The sequence below is a fragment of the Triticum aestivum genome, chromosome 4D (genome assembly GCF_018294505.1).
Source record: "Triticum aestivum cultivar Chinese Spring chromosome 4D, IWGSC CS RefSeq v2.1, whole genome shotgun sequence".
Classification (NCBI taxonomy): Eukaryota; Viridiplantae; Streptophyta; class Magnoliopsida; order Poales; family Poaceae; genus Triticum; species Triticum aestivum.
This window is the reverse complement of record NC_057805.1, coordinates 243,191,981-243,217,906: the sequence shown is the minus strand read 5'-3', so window position 1 is coordinate 243,217,906 and position 25,926 is coordinate 243,191,981. Positions and strand designations below refer to the sequence as shown.

The following is a 25,926-nucleotide window of genomic DNA, read 5'->3' as shown; positions in this document are numbered from 1 at the left end:
CGCGCTTGATTAAGGGGCTAGGTCTGCTTCCGGCCGCGTACGCAACGTGCAGGTGTGCATAGGGCGATGGGCCCAGACCCCTGCGCGCATAGGGTTAGACCGGCGTGCTGACCTCTCTGTTGAGCCTAGGTGGGGCTGCGACGCGTTGATCTTACGAGGCCGGGCATGACCCAGAAAAGTGTGTCCGGCCAAATGGGATCGAGCGTGTTGGGTTATGTGGTGCACCCCTGCAGGGAAGTTTATCTATTCGAATAGCCGTGTCCCTCGGTAAAAGGACGACCCGGAGTTGTACCTTGACCTTATGACAACTAGAACTGGATACTGAATAAAATACACCCTTCCAAGTGCCAGATACAACCCGGTGATCGCTCTCTAACAGGGCGACGAGGAGGGGATCGCCGGGTAGGATTATGCTATGCGATGCTACTTGGAGGACTTCAATCTACTCTCTTCTACATGCTGCAAGATGGAGATGGCCAGAAGCGTAGTCTTCGACAGGACTAGCTATCCCCCTCTTATTCTGGCATTCTGCAGTTCAGTCCACTGATATGGCCCCTTTACACATATACCCATGCATATGTAGTGTAGCTCCTTGCTTGCGAGTACTTTGGATGAGTACTCACGGTTGCTTTCTCCCTTTTCCCCTTTCTTTACCGGTTGTCGCAACCAGATGCTGGAGTCCAGGAGCAGACGACTCCTACGACACTGGAGGTGCCTACTACTACGTGCAGGCCGCTGACGACGACCGGAGTAGTTAGGAGGATCCCAGGCAGGAGGCCTGCGCCTCGTTCGATCTGTATCCTAGTTTGTGCTAGCCTTCTTAAGGCAAACTAGTTTAACTTATGTCTGTACTCAGATATTGTTGCTTCCGCTGACTCGTCTGTGATCGAGCACTTGTATTCGAGCCCTCGAGGCCCTTGGCTTGTATTATGATGCTTGTATGACTTATTTATGTTGTAGAGTTGTGTTGTGATATCTTCCCGTGAGTCCCTGATCTTGATCGTACACATTTGCGTGCATGATTAGTGTACGGTCAAATCGGGGGCGTCACACCTCCAGAACTGGATTACTATACCACTCTGGTGCGGATCTTACTCTGGTTGACCTAGGAGGTTCAGTAGTAACTTGATCTGAAGTTATATGATCATCATCATTAGCTTCCTCACTGATTGGTGTAGTAGTCACAGGAACTAATTTCTGTGATGAACTACTTTCCAATAAGGGAGCAGGTACAGTTACCTCATCAAGTTCTACTTTCCTCCCACTAACTTCTATCGAGAGAAACTCCTTCTCTAGAAAGGATCCATTCTTAGCAACGAATGTCTTGCCTTCGGATCTGTGATAGAAGGTGTACCCAACAGTCTCCTTTGGGTATCCTATGAAGACACATTTCTCCGATTTGGGTTCGAGCTTATCAGGTTGAAGCTTTTTCACAACTTGGGTTTCTTGCCAAACCACAGTTCATAAGGTGTCGTCTCAACGGATTTAGATGGTGCCCTATTTAACGTGAATGCAGCAGTCTCTAAAGCATAACCCCAAAACGATAGCGGTAAATCAGTAAGAGACATCGTAGATCGCACCATATCTAGTAAAGTACGATTACGACGTTCGGACACACCATTACGCTATGGTGTTCTGGGTGGCGTGAGTTGCGAAACTATTCTGCATTGTTTCAAATGAAGACCAAACTCATAACTCAAATATTCTCCTCCACAATTAGATCGCGGAATCTTTATTTTCTTGTTACGATGATTTTCCACTTCACTCTGAAATTCTTTGAACTTTTCAAATGTTTCAGACTTGTTTTCATCAAGTAGATATACACATATCTGCTCAAATCATCTATGAAGGTTAGAAAATAACGATACCTGCCGCGAGCCTCAATGTTCATTGGACCACATACATCGGTATGTATGATTTCCAATAAATCTGTTGCTTGCTCCATTGTTCCGGAGAACGGAGTTTTAGTCATCTTGCCCATGAGGCATGGTTCTCAAGTACCAAGTGATTCATAATCAAGTGATTCGAAAAGTCCATCAGAATGGAGTTTCTTCATGCGCTTTACACCAATATGACCCAAACGGCAGTGCCACAAATAAGTTGCACTATCATTATCAACTCTGCATCTTTTGGCTTCAATATTATGAATATGTGTGTCACTACTATCGAGATTCAACAAAAATAGACCACTCTTCAAGGGTGCATGACCATAAAAGATATTACTCATATAAATAGAACAACCATCTCGAATCAAACAAGATCCAGATATAATGTTCATGCTTAACTCTGGCACCAAATAATAATTATTCAGGTCTAAAACTAATCCCGAAGGTAGATGTAGAGGTATCGTGCCGACGGCGATCACATCGACTTTGGAACCATTTCCCACGCGCATCGTCACCTCGTCCTTAGCCAATCTTTGCTTAATCCGTAGTCCCTGTTTCGAGTTGCAAATATTAGCAACAGAACCAGTATCAAATACCCAGGCACTACTGCGAGCATTAGTAAGGTACACATCAATAACATGTATATCACATATACCTTTGTTCACCCTGCCAGCCTTCTTATCCGCCAAATACTTGGGGCAGTTCCACTTCCAGTGACTAGTCCCTTCTCAGGCTTAGGTCCAGACTTGGGCTTCTTCACTTGAGAAACAACTTGCTTGCCGTTCTTCTTGAAGTTCCCCTTCTTCCCTTTATCCTTTTTCTTGAAACTAGTGGTCTTGTTGACCATCAACACTTGATGCTCCTTCTTGATTTCTACCTCCGCATCCTTTAGCTTTGCGAAGAGCTCGGGAATTGTCTTATCCATCCCTTGCATATTATAGTTCATCACGAAGCTCTTGTAGCTTGGTGGCAGTGATTGAAGAACTCTGTCAATGACACTATCATCAGGAAGATTAACTCCCAGCTGAGTCAAGTGGTTGTGGTACCCAGACATTCTGAGTATATGTTCACTGACAGAACTATTCTACTCCATTTTATAGCTGTAGAACTTATTGGAGACTTCATGTCTCTCAATTCGGGCATTTGCTTGAAATATTAACTTCAACTCTTGGAACATCTCATATGCTCCATGACGTTCAAAACGACGTTATAGTCCCAGTTCTAAGTCGTAAAGCATGGCACACTAAACTATCGAGTAGTCATCAACACGCGACTGCCAGGCATTCACAATGTCTGTAGTTGCCGGCGCGGGTGGTACACCTAGCGGTGCTTCCAGGACGTAATTCTTCTGTGCAGCAATGAGGATAATCCTCAAGTTACGGACCCAGTCCGTGTAGTTGCTACCATCATCTTTCAACTTAGCTTTCTCTAGGAACGCATTAAAATTCAAAGGAACAGTAGCACAGGCCATTGATCTACAACAACATAGACATGCCAAATACTATCAGGTACTAAGTTCATGATAAATTGAAGTTCAATTAATCATATTACTTAAGAACTCCCACTTAGATAGACATCCTTGTAACCATCTAAGTGATCACGTGATCCAAATCAACTAAACCATGTCCGATCATCACGTGAGATGGAGTAGTTTTCAATGGTGAACATCACTGTGTTGATCATATCTACTATATGATTCACGCTCGACCTTTCGGTCTCAGTGTTCCGAGGCCATATCTGCATATGCTAGGCTCGTCATGTTTAACCCGAGTATTCTGCATGTGCAAAACTGGCTTGCACCCGTTGTATGTGAACGTAGAGCTTATCACACCCGATCATCACGTGGTGTCTCGGTGATAATCCCCAAGTGCAGGGAATCATCGTAGCAATTTCCAAATGTGGAAGTGATAAGTATGGAGTGTCAAACCCACAAGGAGCTAAAGGTAAGATCAATATTCTCTCAAGCCCTATCTGCCACTGATACGACTCTACGTACACCGAACGTTTGCTTCCAACTAGAAACGAGAAATAAAACTACGTTGTGGGTATGAAGAGGATAAGTTTGTATGATATCGGAGAGCTAAAATATAAAAGTAGGTGCTGTTATCATAAAGTTAGAATATATTACTAAATATTATAAATAGCGAGTGTGGAATAATGGTGGATCGGTGTGCGGAATTGTCCTAGGCAACTGTTAACAAGACCGGTGATCACTATTGCAATTTCATATGAGGGAGAGGCATAAGCTAACATACTTTCTCTACTTGGATCATATGCACTTATGATTGGAACTCTAGCAAGCACCCGCAACTACTAAATATCATTAAGGTAAAACCCAACCATAGCATTAAAGCATCAAGTCCTCTTTATTCCCATACGCAACAATCCCTCTTACTCGGGTTTGTGTTTCAGTCACTCACCAACCCACTATAAGCGAATCATGAACGTATTGCAACACCCTATAGCGGGAATCCCTCACGCTTACGCGACACGGAGGGCACCATAGGACAGCACCAAAATAAAACATACAACTCATACCAATCTAGATCATCAATCAACCCAAAGACAAAAGATATCTACTCAAAACATCATAGGATGGCAACACATCATTGGATCATAATATGTGGCACAAAGCACCATGTTCAAGTAGGGATTACAGCGGGGTGCGGGAGAGTGGACCGCGTAAAAGAGATGAGGATGGTGATGTTGATGAAGACGATCACCGCGGCGATGATTCCCCTCTCGATGGCACTCCGGTGCCACCAAGAGAGAGGAGGAGAGGTTCTCCCCCTTGTGCTTCCTCCTCCATGGCCTCCACCCTCTCGTCCTTGGCCTTCATGGTGATGATGGCCCCTCCGGAATACTCCTCCATGGCCACCGGTGATGATGGCCCCCTCCGGCAGGGTGCCGGAGAGGGCCTAGATTGATTTCTCGTGGCTACAGAGGCTTGCGGCGGCGGAACTTCCGATCTAGGTTAATTTTCCGAGGTTTCTGTATTTATAGGAATTTTTGGCGTCGGTCTCACGTCAAGGAGGTGCCCGAGCTGTCCACGAGGCAGGCCCACGCGCCTTGGGGGGGTGGGCGCGCCCCCCACCCTCGTGGGCAGCTCGGGACTCTTCTGGCCCAACTCTTTGCTCCGTGGTCTTCTTTTGGTCCATAAAAAATCATCAAAAATTGGCACGTCAATTGGACTCCGTTTGGTATTCCTTTTCTGCAAAACTCAAAAACAAGGAGAAAACAGAAACTGGCACTGGGCTCTAGGTTAATAGGTTAGTCCCAAAAATCATATAAAATAGCATATAAATGCATATAAAACATCTAAGATGGATAATATAATAGCATGAATACTTCATAAATTATAGATACGTTGGAGACGTATCAGCATCCCCAAGCTTAATTCCTGCTCGTCCTCGAGTAGGTAAATGATAAAAGAAATAATTTATGAAGTGTGAATGCTAGCAGGTGCACAAGTTTGATCAATGATAATTTCAATCACCTTTTCTAGCATCATTATATGTCATAACAGTAGCTCATCTCATAAAACTTTTCATGATCAAGTAACAAGCTATTCACATGTTAAAGTATAGATCATAAACTTTCTTGAAAACTAACAAACAGTGTCTTAGTCATCAAACAATTGCAATTCATCTTATTTTCAGGAAGAGTCTATGTCAGAGCTTTGATTTAGCAAACTCCACATACTCAACTATCATTTAGTCTTTCACAATTGCTAACACTCACGCGATATTTATGGGTTCAAAGTTTTAATCAGACACAGAGAAAGATAGGGGCTTATAGATTCGCCTCCCAACCTTTTACCTCAAGGGTAATGTCAACAATAATAGTTCATGATGCCTTACATCCAATTGGATATATATATATCAGAATCTTTCCAACACAATGTGCTTGCCAAAGGATAAAATGTAAAAAGGAAAGGTGAAAATCACCATGACTCTTGCATAAGGTAGAGATAAAAGTAAAAGATAGGCCCTTCGCAGAGGGAAGCAGAGGTTGCCATGCGCTTTCAGGGTTGGATGCACAAAATCTTAATGCGAAAGAACGTCACTTTATATTGCCACTTGTGATATGGACCTTTATTATGCAGTCCGTCGCTTTTATTTCTTCCACATCACAAGATCGTATAAAGCTTATTTCCTCCACACTAATCAATCATACATATTTAGAGAGCAATTTTTATTGCTTGCACCGATGACAACTTACTTGAAGGATCTTACTCAATCCATAGGTAGGTATGGTGGACTCTCATGGCAAAACCGGGTTTAAGGGTATTTGGAAGCACAAGTAGTATCTCTACTTAGTGCAAAGAATTTGGCTAGCATGAGGGGGAAAGGCAAGCTCAACGTGTTGGGCGATCCATGACAATATACTTTATTTCAGATATAAGAAAACATAACCCATTACGTTGTCTTCCTTGTCCAACATCAACCTTTTAGCATGTCATATTTTAATGAGTGCTCACAATTACAAAAGATGTCCAAGATAGTATATTTATATGTGAAATCCCTCTTCCTTCAATATTCTTTCATGAATTGTTCAAGTGACCAATTCTACGTTTGCTAACTTTCAATAAGTTTACTACCTATACTTATTATGTGTGAAGTCATTACTCCCCATGTTATAAGCATATGAAACATATATAAATTCAGATTTATGACATTCAATTTATTCAACCATTTACTCATAGGATATACGTGAAGCACATGAGTAAATGACAAACTACTCCAAAAGATATGAGTGAAGAACACTGAGTAGTCAAATAATTAACTAGCCATGGGAGGATTCTTTTTCATTCAATATTTCAGATCCAATGATTTTATTCAAACAGCAAGTAAAATTTAAAATACGCTCCAAGCAAAACACATATCATGTGACGAATAAAAATATAGCTCCAAGTAAGGTATACCGATAGTTTTGAAGACGAAAGAGGGAATGCCTTCCGGGGCATCCCCAAGCTTAGGCGCTTGAGTCTTCCTTGAATATTACCTTGGGGTGCCTTGGGCATCCCCAAGCTTAGGGTCTTTCCACTCCTTATTCTCCTCATATCGATATCTCACCCAAAGCTTGAAAACTTCAATCACACAAAACTTAACCAAACTTCGTGAGATAGGTTAGTATGATAAAGAGTAAACCATTCACTTTGGTACTGTTAAGGACAAGTTTCATAATTGTTCTCACACAATGCCTACTGTACCATATCATTTCTACAATTTATATTGAGAAATATAAATCATACAAACTAGAAAACAAGCAAACTATGCAATGAAAACAGAATCTGTCAGAAACAGAACAGTCTGTAATGATCTGAACATAAACCATACTTCTGCTACTCCACAAATTATGAAATAAATTGGTGGACGTAAGGAATTTGTCTATTAATCTTCTTCAAAAAGAATCAACTCAAAATCACTCTTCTATAAAAAATGACAGCTAATCTCGTGAGCGCAAAGTTTCTGTTTTTTACAGCAAGATCACATTAACTTTCTCCCAAGTCTTCCCAAAGGTCTTACTTGGCACTTTGTTGAAACAAAAGCTATAAAACATGATTACTATAGTAGCTTAATCATGTAAACACACAAAAACAGTAAGGGTAAATATTGGGTTGTCTCCCAACAAGCGCTTTTCTTTAATGCCTTTTAGCTAGGCATGATGATTTCAATGATGCTCACATAAAAGGTAAGAATTGAAACACAAGAGAGCATCTTGAAGAATATGACTAGCACAATTGATTCTAACCAACTTCCTATGCCTAGGGATTTTGTGAGCACACAACTTATGGGAACAAGAATCAACTAGCATAGGAAGGCAAAACAAGTATAACTTCAAAACTTTAAGCACATAGAGAGGAAACTTGATATTATTGCAACTCCTACAAGCATGTATTCCTCCCTCATAATAATTTTCAGTAGCATCATGGATAGCAACTTTGTTCTCATACTCAATTGGAACCTCTTCCGAAATAGTGGAATCATTACTAGCTAAAGTTGACACTCTTCCAAATCCACTTTCATAAATATCACACTAAGATTCAACACCCTCCAAAATAGTGGGATCACTAATTCCTAAAGTTGACACTCTTCCAAACCCACTTTAAATGATAGTATTATTCATACTCCAAAAGATATAAGTGAAGTTCATGGAGCATTCTACAATTAATATAGACTAACCAATATCCAAGCTCAAAATGTATAAGTGAAGCACATGAAGCATTCTATAAAACCATACTCAAAAGATTTAAGTGAAGCACAAAGAGCAATTCTATAAGATCATACTTAAAAGATTTAAGTGAAGCACATGAAGTATTCTATAAATCAATGAAGGGCTATCTCATGCTAGCATGGTTCTTAAAGGAAAAACAAAAACACAAAGGACACAAATCATGTGAACAAAACAAAAACCGAGGTATACCGATATTTGTTGAAGAAGAAAGATGGGATGCCAACCGGGGCATCCCCAAGCTTAGATGCTTGAGTATCCTTTGAAATATTTACTTGGGGTGCCTTGGGCATCCCCAAGCTTGAACTCTTGCCTCTCTTTATTCTTCTCATATTGATAGCTCCTCGACCTTCGGACACTTCATCCACACAAAACTTTAACAAAAACTTGTGAGATCCGTTAGTGTAATAAAGCAAATCACTACCTTTAGGTACTGTAATGAACTCATTCTTTATTTATATTGGTGTTAAACCTACTGTATTCCAACTTCTCTATGGTTCATACCCCCGATACTAGCCATAGATTCATCGAAATAAGCAAACAACACACGCAAAACAGAATCTGTTAAAAACAGAACAGTCTGTAGTAATCTGGAAGTTTGGTAAACTTCTGTAACTCCTAAAATTATGAAATAAATTTGAAAATTTGAAAATTTGTACAGAAGTAATGTGCAAAAAGTTTCAGACCCATTTGACTTCCAGTAAAAAATGTAAATTCATGCACTACAGCCAAAGTTTCTGTTTTTGTTCTGCACATAGTAAACAAGCAATCTAATCATCCTAAAACCAAAGCTTGGCACATTATTTTTATAATACAATGGATATATACAAGGGGATAATTATTTACAGAGAAACTTCCATGAAAAATTCTACATTGTTTCCGTGAGCATGAACACAAGTGCTCAAGGTCGACCCTCACTTCTTCAATGCATAACTTTCCAATCACTTCTCTTTTTGAAAAACTTTTTAGGCATGAGAGGCAAGTAATAATTTTTTGTATTTTCATTCTTTTAAAATTTTTGTATGTTTCACCCACAACTAAACAGAAACAAAAGGAAAAACAAAATCTACTTAGTGAAGAAAGCAAACAAGCACACACGAGAATATCAACCCCATGCTATTGCTCCCCGGCAACGGCGCCAGAAAAGAGCTTGATAATCCCCAAGTGCAGGGAATCATCGTAGCAATTTCCAAAGGTGGAAGTGATAAGTATAGAGTGTCGAACCCACAAGGAGCTAAAGGTAAGATCAATATTCTCTCAAGCCCTATCTGCCACTGATACGACTCTACGTACACCGAACGTTTGCTTCCAACTAGAAACGAGAAATAAAACTACGTTGTGGGTATGAAGAGGATAACTTTGTATGATATCGGAGAGCTAAAATATAAAAGTAGGTGCTGTTATCATAAAGTTAGAATATATTACTAAATATTATAAATAGCGAGTGTGGAATAATGGTGGATCGGTGTGCGGAATTGTCCTAGGCAATTGTTAACAAGACCGGTATCACTATTGCAGTTTCATATGAGGGAGAGGCATAAGCTAACATACTTTCTCTACTTGGATCATATGCACTTATGATTGGAACTCTAGCAAGCATCCGCAACTACTAAAGATCATTAAGGTAAAACCCAACCATAGCATTAAAGCATCAAGTCCTCTTTATTCCCATACGCAACAATCCCTCTTACTCGGGTTTGTGTTTCAGTCACTCACCAACCCACTATAAGCGAATCATGAACGTATTGCAACACCCTACAGCGGGAATCCCTCACGCTTGCGCGACACGGAGGGCACCATAGGACAGCACCAAAATAAAACATACAACTCATACCAATCTAGATCATCAATCAACCCAAAGACAAAAGATATCTACTCAAAACATCATAGGATGGCAACACATCATTGGATCATAATATGTGGCATAAAGCACCATGTTCAAGTAGGGATTACAGCGGGGTGCGGGAGAGTGGACCGCGTAAAAGAGATGATGATGGTGATGTTGATGAAGATGATCACCACGGCGATGATTCCCCTCCCGATGGCACTCCGGTGCCACCAAGAGAGAGGAGGAGAGGTTCTCCCCCTTGTGCTTCCTCCTCCATGGCCACCACCCTCTGGTCCTTGGCCTTCATGATGATGATGGCCCCTCCGGGATACTCCTCCATGGCCACCGGTGATGATGGCCCCCTCCGGCAGGGTGCCGAAGAGGGCCTAGATTGATTTCTCGTGGCTACAGAGGCTTGCGGCGGCGGAACTTCCGATCTAGGTTAATTTTCCGAGGTTTCTGTATTTACAGGAATTTTTTGCGTCGGTCTCACGTCAAGGAGGTGCCCGAGGTGTCCACAAGGCAGGCCCACGCGCCTGGGGGGGCGCACCCCCCACCCTCTTGGGCACCCTGGGACTCTCCTGGCCCAACTCTTTTACTTTGACGTCTTCTTTTGGTCCATAAAAAATCATCAAAAATTGGCATGTCAATTGGACTCTGTTTGGTATTCCTTTTCTGCAAAACTCAAAAACAAGGAGAAAACAGAAATTGGCACTGGGCTCTAGATTAATAGGTTAGTCCCAAAAATCATATAAAATAGCATATAAATGCATATAAAACATCTAAGATGGATAATATAATAGCATGAATACTTCATAAATTATAGATACGTTGGAGACATATCACTCAGCACGACGAACTTTCGCAACGGTGCATACTCAGGGAGAACACTTGTACCTTGAAATTTAGTGAGAGATCATCTTATAATGCTACCGTCAAACAAAGAAAAATAAGATGCATAAAGGATAAACATCACATGCAATCAATATAAGTGATATGATATGGCCATCATCATCTTGTGCCTTTGATCTCCATCTCCAAAGCTCCGTCATGATCACCATCGTCACCGGCGCGACACCTTGATCTCCATCGTAGCATCGTTGTCGTCTCGCCAACTATTGCTTCTATGACTATCGCTACCGCTTAGTGATAAAGTAAAAACAATTACAGGGTGATTGCATTGCATACAATAAAGCGACAACCATATGGCTCCTGCCAGTTGCCGATAACTCTGTTACAAAACATGATCATCTCATACAATAAAATTTAGCATCATGTCTTGACCATATCACATCATAACATGCCCTGCAAAAACAAGTTAGATGTCCTCTACTTTGTTGTTGCAAGTTTTACGTGGCTGCTACGGGCTGAGCAAGAACCGTTCTTAGCTTCGCATCAAAACCACAACGATTTTTCATCAAGTGTGTTGTTTTAACCTTCAACAAGGACCGGGCGTAGCCACACTCGATTCAACTAAAGTTGGAGAAACTGACAACCGCCGGCCACCTGTGTGCAAAGCACGTCAGTAGAACCAGTCTCGCGTACGCGTAATGTCGGTCCGGGCCGCTTCATCCAACAATACCGCCGAATCAAAGTATGACATGCTGGTAAGCAGTATGACTATTATCGCCCACAACTCTTTGTGTTCTACTCGTGCATATAACATCTACGCATAGACCTGGCTCGGATGCCACTGTTGGGGAACGCAGTAATTTCAAAAAAATCCTACGCACACGCAAGATCCATCTAGGTGATGCATAGCAACGAGAGGGGAGAGTGTTGTCCACGTACCCTCGTAGACCGAAAGCGGAAGCGTTATCACAACGCGGTTGATGTAGTCATACGTCTTCATGATCCGACCGATCCTAGTACCGAACCTACGGCACCTCTGCAATCTGCACACGTTCAGCTCGGTGATGTCCCATGAACTCTAGATCCAGCTAAGAGTCGAGGGAGAGCTTCGTCAGCACAACGGTGTGATGAAGGTGATGATGAAGTTACCGACGCAGGGCTTCGCCTAAGCACTACAATGATATGATCGAGGCGGAAATCCGTGGAGGGGGGCACTGCACACAGCTACAATCAACTTATGTGTTCTAGGGTGCCCCCCTCCCCACGTATATAAAGGAGGGAGGGGGAGGCCGGTCGGCCCTCCTTGGCGCGCCCCCAAGAGGGGAATCCTACTAGGACTCCAAGTCCTAGTAGGTTTCCACCAAAAGGGAGAGAGGGGAAAGGAAGGAGAGGGAGAGGGGGAAAGGAAAAGGGGGGCGCCGTCCCCCTTCCTTTTCCTATTTGGACTCAAGGGGGAGGGGGCGCGCGGCCTGCCCTGGACGCCCCTCTCTCTCTCCACTAAGGCCCATCGAGGCCCATTAGTTCCCCCGGGGGTTCCGATAACCCTCCGGCACTCCGGTTTTATCCTAAACCTCCCGGAACCCTTCTGGTGTCCAAACATAGCCGTTCAATATATCAATCTTTATTTCTCGACCATTTCGAGACTCCTCGTCATGTCCGTGATCACATCTGGGACTCCGAACTACATTCGGTACATCAAAACACATAAACTCATAATACCGACCATCACCAAACGTTAAGCGTGCGGACCCTACGGGTTCGAGAACTATGTAGACATGACTGAGACTCGTCTCCGATCAATAACCAATAGTGGAACCTGGATGCTCATATTGGTTCCTACATATTCTACGAAGATCTTTATCGGTCAAACCGCATAACAACATACGTTGTTCCCTTTGTCATCGGTATGTTACTTGCCGGAGATTCGATCGTCGGTATCTCAATACCTAGTTCAATCTCGTTACCAGCAAGTCTCTTTACTCGTTTCGTAATGCATCATCCCACAACTAACTCATTAGTCACATTGCTTGCAAGGCTTATAGTGATGTGCATTACCAAGATGGCCCAGAGATACCTCTCCGATACTTGGAGTGACAAATCCTAATCTCGATCTATGCCAACTCAACAAACACCATTGGAGGCACCTGTAGAGCATCTTCATAATCACCCAGTTACGTTGTGACGTTTGATAGCACAGTAAGTGTTCCTCCGGTATTCGGGAGTTGCATAATCTCATAGTCATAGGAACATGTATAAGTCATGAAGAAAGCAATAGCAACAAACTAAACGATCAAGTGCAAGCTAACGGAATGGGTCAAGTCAATCACATCATTCTCTAATGATGTGATCCCGTTAATCAAATGACAACTCATGTCTATGGCTAGGAAACTTAACCATCTTTGATTCAACAAGCTAGTCAAGTAGAGGCACAATAGTGACTCTCTGATTGTCTATGTTTTCACACATGTACTAAGTTTCCGGTTAATACAATTCTAGCATGAATAATAAACATTTATCATGATATAAGGAAATATAAATAACAACTTTATTATTGCCTCTAGGGCATATTTCCTTTAATTCTAACATCATTGCAATCATGCTTTTCATTCAAGGAACTATCACGAATGACTTTATAAATTTCTTCTTCTCACATTTCCTCACAATTTTCTGATTCAAGTTTTCAAGCAAAACTTCATAGAGATAATCAAGTGCACTCAACTTGCTATTGATTGATTCATCATAATTGGATTTTTTGAAAAGATTAGCAAGTGGATGAGGATCCATAGTTATCCAAATTTTCTTTTTTTCTTTCTATTCTTCAGTCATGACATGAAGGCAATAAAAGGAAGCAAGCAAGCAAATAAAAATGTTTTTGTGTTTTTGTTAAAAAATTAGAAGTGGGGGAGATGAAAACGAGGGACAACGGTAAATAAAAAGGAAAAAATTAAGAGAAAGTAGATGATAGTTTGTGTGAATGTACTTGATAGGTTTTGGTGATGTCTCCCCTGTAATGGCGCCAGAAATTGGCAAGTTGATGGGAGACTACTTTGACGTGAATTCTCCCCGGCAACTGCGCAAGAAATTCTTCCTTTTACTTGTGAGCTGTGTTGGGATTTCCCCAAAGAGGAGAGGATGAAGCAGTACATTAGAGATAAGTATTTGCCTCAGTTAAGAACCAAGGTTATCAATCCAGTAGGAGAACCACACAGAACCTCGTTACCAGACCTACACACACAAAAGCAAATACTTGCACCCAACGCAAACAATGGGGTTGTCAATCCCCTCGGTGGTTATTTGCAAGGATCAAATATCGTAGTGGTAGGTAATAAGATAAATTGCACAACAAAATAAAAGAAATAAAATTTCAGCACGGCATTTTTGTGTTCTTGTATATGATAAAAGTAGACCCGGGGGCCATAGTTTTCACTAGAGGCTTCTCTCTCGAGCACATAACATATGGCGGGTGAACAAATTACTGTTTGGCAATTGATAGAAACGTGCATAGTTATGAAGATATTCACGGCAATGATCATGTATATAGGCATCACGTCCGAGACAAGTAGAACGACTCATGCCTGCATCTACTACTACTACTCCACCCATCAACCGCTATCCAGCATGCATCTAGGGTATTAAGTTAATAAAAATAGAGTTACGCCCTAAGCAAGATGACATGGCGTAGACAAAGTAAACCCAAGCAATATGAATAAATCCCATCTTTTTATCCTTAATGGCAACAATAGAAATACGTATCATGTCCTTTTCTGGCACTGGGATTGAACACCACAATATTGAACCCATCACAAAGCACCTCTCCCATTGCAAGATAAATCAATCTAGTTGGCCAAACTAAACAGATAAATCAGAGAGAAATACAATGCTATAATAATCATGCATAAAATAATTCAGAAGAGTCAATTAATATTCACGAATAATCTAATCATAAACCCACAATTCATCGGATCCCAATAAACAGACCGCAAAAGAAGATTACATCGGATAGAACTCCAAGAACATCTAGGAGAACATTGTATTGAAGATCAAAGAGAGAGAACAAACCATCTAGCTACTTGCTATGTGAAGGAAATATGCCCTAGAGGCAATAATAAAGTTTTTATTTATATTTCCTTACACCATGATAAATGTTTATTATTCATGCTAGAATTGTATTAACCGGAAACTTAGTACATGTGTGAATACATAGACAAAACAGAGTATCCCTAGTATGCCTCTACTTGACTAGCTTGTTAATCAAAGATGGTTAAGTTTCCTGACCATAGACATGTGTTGTCATTTGATGAACGAGATCACATCATTAGAGAATGATGTGATGGACAAGACCCACCCGTTAGCTTAGCATAAATGATCGTTTAGTTTTATTGCTATTGCTTTCATCATGACTTATACATGTTCCTCTGACTATGAGATCATGCAACTCCCGAATACTGGAGGAACACCTTGTGTTCTATCAAACGTCACAACGTAACTAGGTGATTATAAATATTCTCTATAGGTGTCTCCGATGGTGTTTGTTGAGTTGGCATAGATCGAGATTAGGATTTGTCACTCCGTGTATTGGAGAGGTATCTCTGGGCCCTCTTGGTAATGCTCATCACTATAAGCCTTGCAAGCAATGTGACTAATGAGTTAGTTACAGGATGATGCATTACGGAACGAGTAAAGAGACTTGCCTGTAACGAGATTGAACTAGGTATGATGATACCGACGATCGAATCTCGGGCAAGTAACATACCGATGACAAAGGGAACAACGTATGTTGTTATGCGGTTTGACCGATAAGGATCTTCGTAGAATATGTAGGAGCCAATATGAGCATCCAGGTTCCTCTATTGGTTATTGACCAGAGATGTGACTCGGTCATGTCTACATAGTTCTCGAACCTGTAGGGTCCGCACGCTTAACGTTCGATGACGATTAGTATTATGAGTTATGTGATTTAATGACCGAAGTTTGTTCGCAGTCTCGGATGAGATCACGCACATGACGAGGAGTCTCTAAATGGTCGAGACGTAAAGATTCATATATTGGAAGGTTACATTCGGACACCGGAATGGTTCGGGTCGTTTCGGATAAGTTTCGGAGTACCGGGGGTTACCGGAACCCCCCCCCCCTCGGGAAGTTCATGGGCCTTCATGGGCCTTAGTGGAAAGAGGAGAAGGGCCACAAGGGGAGGCCCCCCCATGGCAACTTAGAATTGGACAAGGGAGGGTTCGGCGCCCCCCTCTTTCCTTCTCCCCTCTTCCTACTTCCCTCTCTCTCCCTCTCTTGGAAAGGAAGGGGACTCCAACTAGGATTGGGAATCCTAGTTGGACTCCCCATGGTGCGCGCCCCCGTTAGGCCGGGCACCTCTCCTCCCCGTTTTATATAAGTGGGAGGGGGGCACCCCAAATACACACCAAGTGTTCTCTTAGCTGTGTGCGGTGCCCCCCTCCACAGTTACACACCTCGGTCATATCGTCGTAGTGCTTAGGCGAAGCCCTACGCCGGTAACTTCATCATCACTGTCGCCATGCCATCATGCTGACGGAACTCTCCCTCGTCCTCAACTGGATCAAGAGATCGAGGGACGTCATCGAGCTGAACATGTGCTGAATGCGGAGGTACCGTACGTTCGATGCTTGGATCGGTTGGATCGCGAAGACGTTTGACTACATCAACCGCATTATTAAACGCTTTCGCTTTCGGTCTACAAGGGTACGTGGACACACTCTCCCCACTCGTTGCTATGGATCTCCTAGATAGACCTTGCGTGATCGTATGTTAAATTTTTGAAATACTGCGTTCCCCAACAGTGGCATCCGTGTCTGGTCTACGCTTAGATGTTATATGCACGAGTAGAACACAAAGAGTTGTGGGCGATAATAGTCATACTGCTTACCAGCAACGTCTTACTTTGATTCGGCGGTATTGTTATATGAAGCGGCCCGGACCGACATTACATGACCGTGTTCATGAGACTGGTTCTACCGACGTGCTTCGCACACAGGTGGCTAGCAGGTGTATGTTTCTCCAACTTTAGTTGAATCGACTTTGACCACGCCCGGTCCTTGTTGAAGGTTAAAACAGCACACTTGACGAAAAAATCGGCGTGGTTTTGATGCGTAGGTAAGAACGGTTCTTGCTAGAAGCCCATAGCAGCCATGTAAAACTTGCAACAACAAAGTAGAGGACGTGTAACTTGTTTTTGCAGCACATGTTGTGATGTGATATGGTCAAGACGTGATGATATATAAATTGTTGTATGAGATGATCATGTTTTGTAAAAGTTATCGGCAACTGGTAGGAGCCTTATGGCTGTCGCTTTATTTTATGAAATGCAATCGCCATGTAATTGATGTACTTTATCAATAAGCGGTAGCGATAGTCATGGAAGCAATAGTTGGCGAAACGACAACGATGCTAGGATGGAGATCAAGGTGTCAAGCCGGTGATGATGGTGATCATGACGGTGCTTTGGAGATGGAGATCAAAGGCACAAGATGATGATGGCCATATCATATCACTTATTTTGATTGCATGTCATGTTTATCCTTTATGCATCTTATTTTCCTTAGTATGGCGGTAGCATTATAAGATGATCCCTCACTAAATTTCAAGGTATAAGTGTTCTCCCTGAGTATGCAACATTGCTACAGTTCATTGTGCCGAGACACTACGTGATGATCGGGTGTGATAAGCTCTACGTTCATATACAACGGGTGCAAGCTAGTTTTGCACGCGCAGAATACTCGGGTTAAACTTGACGAGCCTAGCATATGCAGATATGGCCTCGAAACACTAAGACCGAAAGGTCGAACGTGAATCATATAGTAGATATGATCAACATAGTGATGTTCACCATTGAAAACTACTCCATCTCACGTGATGATCGGACATGGTTTAGTTGATATGGATCATGTGATCATTTAGATAACTAGAGGGATGTCTATCTAAGTGGGAGTTCTTAAGTAATATTATTAATTGAACTTCAATTTATCATGAACTTAGCACCTGATAGTATTTTTGCATGTCTATGTTGTTGTAGATCAATGGCCCGTGCTACCGTTCCTTCGAATTTTAATGTGTTCCTAGAGAAAGCTAAGTTGAAAGATGATGGTAGCAACTACATGGGCTGGGTCTGTAACTTGAGGATTATCCTCATTGCTGCACAGAAGAATTACGTCCTGGAAGCACCGCTAGGTGCAAGACCCGCTGCAGGAGCAACTCCGGACGTTATGAACGTCTGGCAGAGCAAAGCTGATGACTACTTGATAGTTCAGTGTGACATGCTTTACGGCTTAGAATCGGAACTTCCACGATGTTTTGAACGTCATGGAGCATATGAGATGTTCCAGGAGTTGAAGTTAATATTTCAAGCAAATGCCTGGATTGAGAAATATGAAGTCTCCAATAAGTTCTACAGCTGCAAAATGGAGGAGAATAGTTCTGTCAGTGAACATATACTCAGAATGTCTGGGTACCACAACCACTTGACTCAACTGGGAGTTAATCTTCCTGATGATAGTGTCATTGACAGAGTTCTTCAATCACTGCCACCAAGCTACAAAATCTTCATGATGAACTATAATATGCAGGGGATGGATAAGACAATCCCGAGCTCTTCGCGATGCTAAAGGTTGCGGGGGTAGAAATCAAGAAGGAGCATCAAGTGTGGATGGTTAACAAGACCACTAGTTTCAAGAAGAAGGGCAAGGGAAGAAGGGGAACTTCAAGAAGAACGGCAAGCAATTTGCTGCTCAAGTGAAGAAGCCAAGTCTGGACCTAAGCCTGAGACTGAGTGCTTCTACTGCAAAGGGACTGGTCACTGGAAGCGGAACTGCCCCAAGTATTTGGAGGATAAGAAGGATGGCAAAGTGAAAGGTATATTTGATATACATGTTATTGATGTGTACCTTACTAATGCTTGTAGTAGCACCTAGGCATTTGATACTGGTTCTGTTGCTGATATTTGCAACTCGAAACAGGGGCTACAGATTAAACGACGATTGGCTAAGGACGAGGTGACAATGCGCGTAGGAAATGGTTCCAAAGTCGATGTGATCGCCGTCGGCACGCTACCTCTACATCTACCGTCGGGATTAGTTTTAGACCTGAATAATTGTTATTTGGTGCCAGCGTTAAGCATGAACATTATATCTAGATCTTGTTTGATGCGAGACGGTTATTCATTTAAATCAGAGAATAATGGTTGTTCTATTTATGTGAGTAATATATTTTATGGTCATGCACCCTTAAAGAGTGGTCTATTCTTGTTGAATCTCGATTGTAGTGATACACATATTCATAATATTGAAGCCAAAAGATGCAAGGTTAATAATGATAGTGCAACTTATTTGTGGCACTGCCATTTAGGTCATATTGGTGTAAAGCGCATGAAGAAACTCCATGCTGATGGGCTTTTGGAATCGCTTGATGCTTGCGTACCATGCTTATGGGGAAGATGACTAAGACTCCATTCTCCGGAACAATGGAGCGAGCAACACACTTGTTGGAAATAATAAATACTGATGTATGCGGTCCAATGAGTGTTGAGGCTCACGGCGGGTATCGTTATTTTCTGACCTTCACAGACGATTTAAGCAGATATGGGTATATCTACTTGATGAAACATAAGTCTTAAACATTTGAAAAGTTCAAAGAATTTCAGAGTGAAGTGGAAAATCATCGTAACAAGAAAATAAAGTTTCTACGATTTGATCGTGGAGGGGAATATTTGAGTTATGAGTTTGGTCCTCACTTGAAACAGTGCGTAATAGTTTCGCAACTCACGCCACCTGGAACACCACGGCGTAATGGTGTGTCCGAATGTCATAACTGCACTTTATTAGATATGGTGCAATCTATGACGTGTCTTACTGATTTGCCGCTATCGTTTTGGGGTTATGCTTTAGAGACGGCTGCATTCACGTTAAATAGGCCACCATCTAAATCCATTGAAACGACACCATATGAATTGTGGTTTGGCAAGAAACCCAAGTTGTCGTTTCTTAAAGTTTGGGCTGCAATGCTTATGTGAAAAAACTTCAACCTGATAAGCTCGAACCCAAATCGGAGAAATGTGTCTTCATAGGATACCCAAAGGAGACAGTTGGGTACACCTTCTATCACAGATCCGAAAGCAAGATATTCGTTGCTAAGAATGGATCCTTTCTAGAGAAGGAGTTTCTCTCAAAAGAAGTGAGTGGGAGGAAAGTAGAACTTGATGAGGTAATTGTACCTTCTCACGAATTGGAAAGTTGCTCGTCACAGAAAACGGTTCCCGTGATGCCTGCACCAACTAGTGAGGAACCTAATGATAATGATCATGAAACTTCGGATCAAGTTACTACCATGCCTCGAGGTCAACCAGAGCACGTTCCAGTGATTATCACAGAAATTAGTTCCAGTGATTCCTACACCAATTAGTGAGGAAGCTAATGATGATGATCATGAAACTTCTGATCAAGTTACTACCGAACCTCGTAGGTCAACCAGAGTAAGATCCGCATCAGAGTGGCACGGTAATCCTGTTCTGGAAGTCATGTTACTTGACCATGATGAACCTACGAACTATGAGGAAGCGATGATGAGCCCAGATTCCGCAAAATGGCTTGAGGCCATGAAATCTGAGATGGGATCCATGTATGAGAACAAAGTGTGGACTTTGGTTGACTTGCCCGATGATCGGCAAGCCATAGAGAATAAATGGATCTTCAAAAAGAAGACTGACGCTGACGGTAATGGTACTGTCTACAAAGCTCGACCTGTCACAAAAGGTTTTCGACAAGTTCAAGGAGTTGACTACGATGAGACCTTCTCACCCGTAGCGATGCTTAAGTCTATCTGAATCGTGTTAGCAATTACCGCATTTTATTATTATGAAATTTGGCAAATGGATGTCAAAATTGCATTCCTTAATGGATATCTTAAAGAAGAGTTGTATATGATGAAACTAGAAGGTTTTGTCGATCCAAAAGGTGCTAACAAAGTGTGCAAGCTCCAGCGATCCATTTATGGACTGGTGCAAGCCTCTCGGAGTTGGAATATACGCTTTGATAGTGTGATCAAAGCATATGGTTTTATACAGACTTTTGGAGAAGCCTGTATTTACGAGAAAGTGAGTGGGAGCTCTGCAGCATTCCTGATATTATATGTGGATGACATATTGTTAATCGGAAATGATACTGAATTTCTGAATAGCATAAAAGGATACTTGAATAAGAATTTTTCAATGAAAGACCTCGGTGAAGCTGCTTATATGTTGGGCATCAAGATCTATATAGATAGATCAAGACGCTTAAGTGGACTTTCGCAAAGCACATACCTTGATAAAGTTTTGAAGAAGTTAAAAATGGATCAGTCAAAGAAAGGGTTCTTGCCTGTGTTACAAGGTGTGAAGTTGAGTCAGACTCAATGCCCGACCACTACAGAAGATAGAGAGAAAATGAAAGTCCTTCCCTATGCCTCAGCCATAGGTTCTATCATGTATGCAATGCTGTGTAACAGACCTGATGTGTGCCTTGCTATTAGTTTAGTAGGGAGGTACCAAAGTAATCCAGGAGTGGATCACTGGACAGCGGTCAAGAACACCCTGAAATACCTGAAAAGGACCAAGGATATGTTTCTCGTTTATGGAGGTGACAAATAACTCGTCGTAAATGGTTACGTCGATGAAAGCTTTGACACTGATCCGGATGACTCTAAGTCACAAACCGGATACGTATTTATATTAAATGGTGGAGTTGTCAGTTGGTGCAGTTCCAAGCAGAGCGTCGTGGCGGGATCTACGTGTGAAGCAGAGTACATAGCTGCTTTGAAAGCAGCAAATGAAGGAGTCTGGATGAAGGAGTTCATATCTGATATAGGTGTAATACCTAGTGCATCGGGTCCAATGAAAATATTTTGTGACAATACTGGTGCAATTGCCTTGGCAAAGGAATCCAGATTTCACAAGAGAACCAAGCACATCAAGAGACGCTTCAATTCCATCCGCGATCAAGTCAAGGAGGGAGACATGGAGATTTGGAAGATACATACGGAACTGAATGTTGCAGACCCATTGACTAAGCCTCTCTCACGAGCAAAACATGATCATCACCAAGACTCCATGGGTGTTAGAATCATTACTGTCTAATCTAGATTATTGACTAGTGCAAGTGGCAGACTGAAGGAAATATGCCCTAGAGGCAATAATAAAGTTGTTATTTATATTTCTTTATATCATGATAAATGTTTATTATTCATGCTAGAATTGTATTAACCGGAAACTTAGTACATGTGTGAATACATAGACAAAACAAAGTGTCCCTAGTATGCCTCTACTTGACTAGCTCGTTAATCAAAGATGGTTAAGTTTCCTCACCATAGACATGTGTTGTCATTTGATGAACGGGGTCACATCATTAGAGAATGATGTGATGGACAAGACCCATCCGTTAGCTTAGCATAAATGATTGTTTAGTTTTATTGCTATTGCTTTCATCATGACTTATACATGTTCCTCTGACTATGAGATTATGCAACTCCCGAATACCGGAGGAACACGTTGTGTGCAATCAAATGTCACAACGTAACTGGGTGATTATAAAGATGCTCTACAGGTGTCTCCGATGGTGTTTGTTGAGTTGGCATAGATCGAGATTAGGATTTTTCACTCCGTGTATTGGAGAGGTATCTCTGGGCCCTATCGGTAATGCTCATCACTATAAGCCTTGCAAGAAATGTGACTAATGAGTTAGTTATGGGATGATGCATTACGGAACGAGTAAAGAGACTTGCCGGTAATGAGATTGAACTAGGTATGATGATACCACGATCGAATCTCAGGCAAGTAACATAATGATGACAAAGGGAACAACGTATGTTGTTATGTGGTTTGACCAATCACTACAAGAAATATGTCAACTATTGACCTTCTGTCAATGACCTTGGAAGAATCGGTTATAGATCTATGACCATTTGAGACCAATTGGTCAAAAGCTGTTCGGGGGGCTCCAAACCCTAAACCATTGCGACCATTTTGGTCAGAAAGGTCGTAATTTCCTTACACGAAATGGTCATATAGAAAACAGCGCTGGTCCGCTGCCTTATTTCTAGTTGTTAATGACCAATATAGATGGTCATAGCCTTGTAAATTGTGGTGGGTTGTGATGACTAGGCGCCATCTCAACAGTTTTGCCTATGTGTCATGTCCATGTGTCAATTTTTGCCCTAGGTTGTGAAGCAACCTATATTTCTGTTATTCCAAAAATTCCCCAAAAATTCTCATAAATTGTTTGGATCATATCTTCATCAAATATGTCAAAAACCTTCCTTGCCTAGTTCAAAAATAACTCAACAATATTCATTTTCCTATTCTGTTCAGAGCAGCACTTTGTGAAGGAAGTGTTATTTATATATTCTTGATTTCCCTAAAAATTTGTGAAGACATTCTTCTTAGTATATGATCATCCTCAGCCAAAACTCACGCCCATTGGCCATGTGCATTTCCCATACCGCTAATCAAACACTTGGCTGCTAATTCATCTTTGAGCATAGTTCGGTCTCCTCATGAGAATCTTATGTTGTAATTTTCTTCCTAGCACCTACCTGTGGAGTGCCCAGCCAACTAGACATGCCTAGGCCGCCCAGAACGCATGGCAACGCCACGGTCACGCGGTGACCACGCGACGGGCATGCGAGCGTATGCGCTCTAGAGTTGGGGCCCTCGGCCACCGTCCAAACCTCTATGTCTCGCCATCAAACCATGTATTTATGATTAAATAGATACTTATTTACCTAGAAATGATTTTTGGAAAAAATAAAGACCAAACTATGAGGCAGCTGCAATTCAAATTTGACCCGCTTCCAGCTGAATCGGCGGGAATTTGTCTTTTTCACCAGAGGTGGATCAAAACTTTTGACACCCAACCATTTTGTCAATTGTGCATTAAATATGGCCTAGTATTTTATAAAATTGATTAGGTCCAATTTTGCAACAAATATATGGTAGGTCCTTCACAAAAAAACTCATTTCGGGCACTCAGAAAATGGAAAATGTATTTTCCGTGAAAAGAAAATGAAAACTCCCTTAGGCAACATTGTTTGGAATTCCAATATGCACCCTTGTGCACAGTATGAGATCATTTGAACAAACTATGCCATGAATGTGGCCATAAGGTTGATTATTTGGCTTGAAAGCCATGAATCTTCACGCATCATAGCTCATTTCTGAGAACACCTTTTTAAAATAATTTCCATATTACAAGTTTATAATTTTTGCTGGTAACTTGGTCACATATAATGACGTAATGCGAAGGTTTTCCAATTTTTTGATTTTTTTTGAATTTTTTATGCCCGTTTCAAAATGCGGTCAAAACGGCGGGAATGACCGTTCCTAGCTAGTGGTTGAATCTTGGAATTTTTTTGGTGTTTCTCTGATTAAATAGATACTTATGTACCTAGAAATGATTTTTGGAAAAAATAAAGAGCAAACTACGAGGTAGCTACAGTTCAAATTTGACCCGCTTCCAGCTGAATCGGCAGAAATTTGTCTTTTTCACGAGAGGTGGATCAAAACTTTTTACACCCAACCATTTGGTCAATTGTGCATTAAAAATGTCCTAGTATTTTAGAAAATTGACTTGGTACAATTTTGCAACAAATATATAGTAGGTCCTTCGCAGAAAAAAAAACTCATTTTGGGCACTCGAAAAATGGAAAATGAATTTTTCGTCCAAAGAAAATGAAAACTTCCTTAATCAACATTGTTTGTCATTCCAATATGCACCCTTGTGCACAATACGAGATCATTTGAACAAACTATGCCATGAATGTGGCCATAAGATTGAGCATTTGGGTTAAAGCCATTCATCTTCACACTTGATAGCTCGTTTCTAATAACACTTTTTTAAATAATCGCCGTATTACAAGTTTATAATTTTTTCTGGTAACTTGGTCACATATAATGACACAATGCGAAGGTTTTCCAATTTTTTGAATTTTTTATGCCCGTTTCGAAATGCGGTCAAAACAGCGGGCATGACCCTTCCTAGCTAGTGGTTGAATCTTGGAATTTTTTTGGTGTTTCTCTGATTAAATAGATACTTATGTACCTAGAAATGATTTTTGGAAAAAATAAAGAGCAAACTACGAGGTAGCTACAGTTCAAATTTGACCCGCTTCCAGCTGAATCGGCAGAAATTTGTCTTTTTCATGAGAGGTGGATCAAAACTTTTTACACCCAACCATTTGGTCAATTGTGCATTAAATATGTCCTAGTATTTTAGAAAATTGACTTGGTACAATTTTGCAACAAATATATAGTAGGTCCTTCACAGAAAAACTCATTTTGGGCACTCAAAAAATGGAAAATGAATTTTTCGTCCAAAGAAAATGAAAACTTCCTTAATCAACATTGTTTGTCATTCCAATATGCACCCTTGTGCACAATACGAGATCATTTGAACAAACTATGTCATGAATGTGGCCATAAGATTGAGCATTTGGGTTGAAAGCCATTAATCTTCACACTTGATAGCTCGTTTTTTATAACACTTTTTTAAAATAATCGCCGTATTACAAGTTTATAATTTTTGCTGGTAACTTGGTCACATATAATGACACAATGCGAAGGTTTTCCAATTTTTTGATTTCTTTTTTGAATTTTTCATGCCCGTTTCGAAATGCGGTCAAAACAGCGGGCATGACCCTTCCTAGCTAGTGGTTGAATCTTGGAATTTTTTTGGTGTTTCTCTGATTAAATAGATACTTATGTACCTACGAATGATTTTTGGAAAAAATAAAGAGCAAACTACGAGGTAGCTACAGTTCAAATTTGACCCGCTTCCAGCTGAATCGGCGGAAATTTGTTTTTTCACGAGAGGTGGATCAAAACTTTTTATACCCAACCATTTGGTCAATTGTGCATTAAACATGGCCTAATATTATATAAAATTTATTTGGTACAATTTTACAACAAATATATGATAGGTCCATCACAAAAAAAAACTCATTTTGGACACTCGAAAAATAAAAAATGTTTTTTTGCCAAAAAACTCATTTCTCAAGACACATTTTAAAAGATATTTATCTTATTTCTTGTTTGTTATTTTTCCTGAAAACTTGTTCATATTTAGTGACACAATG

The 25,926-nt window shown here is 41.2% G+C and overlaps 1 pseudogene; it reads left to right on the top strand.

The window, feature by feature from the left end:
* The window catches only part of LOC123096870 (uncharacterized), an 82,341-nt pseudogene that overhangs the window by 51,770 nt on the left and 4,645 nt on the right, over positions 1–25,926 (top strand).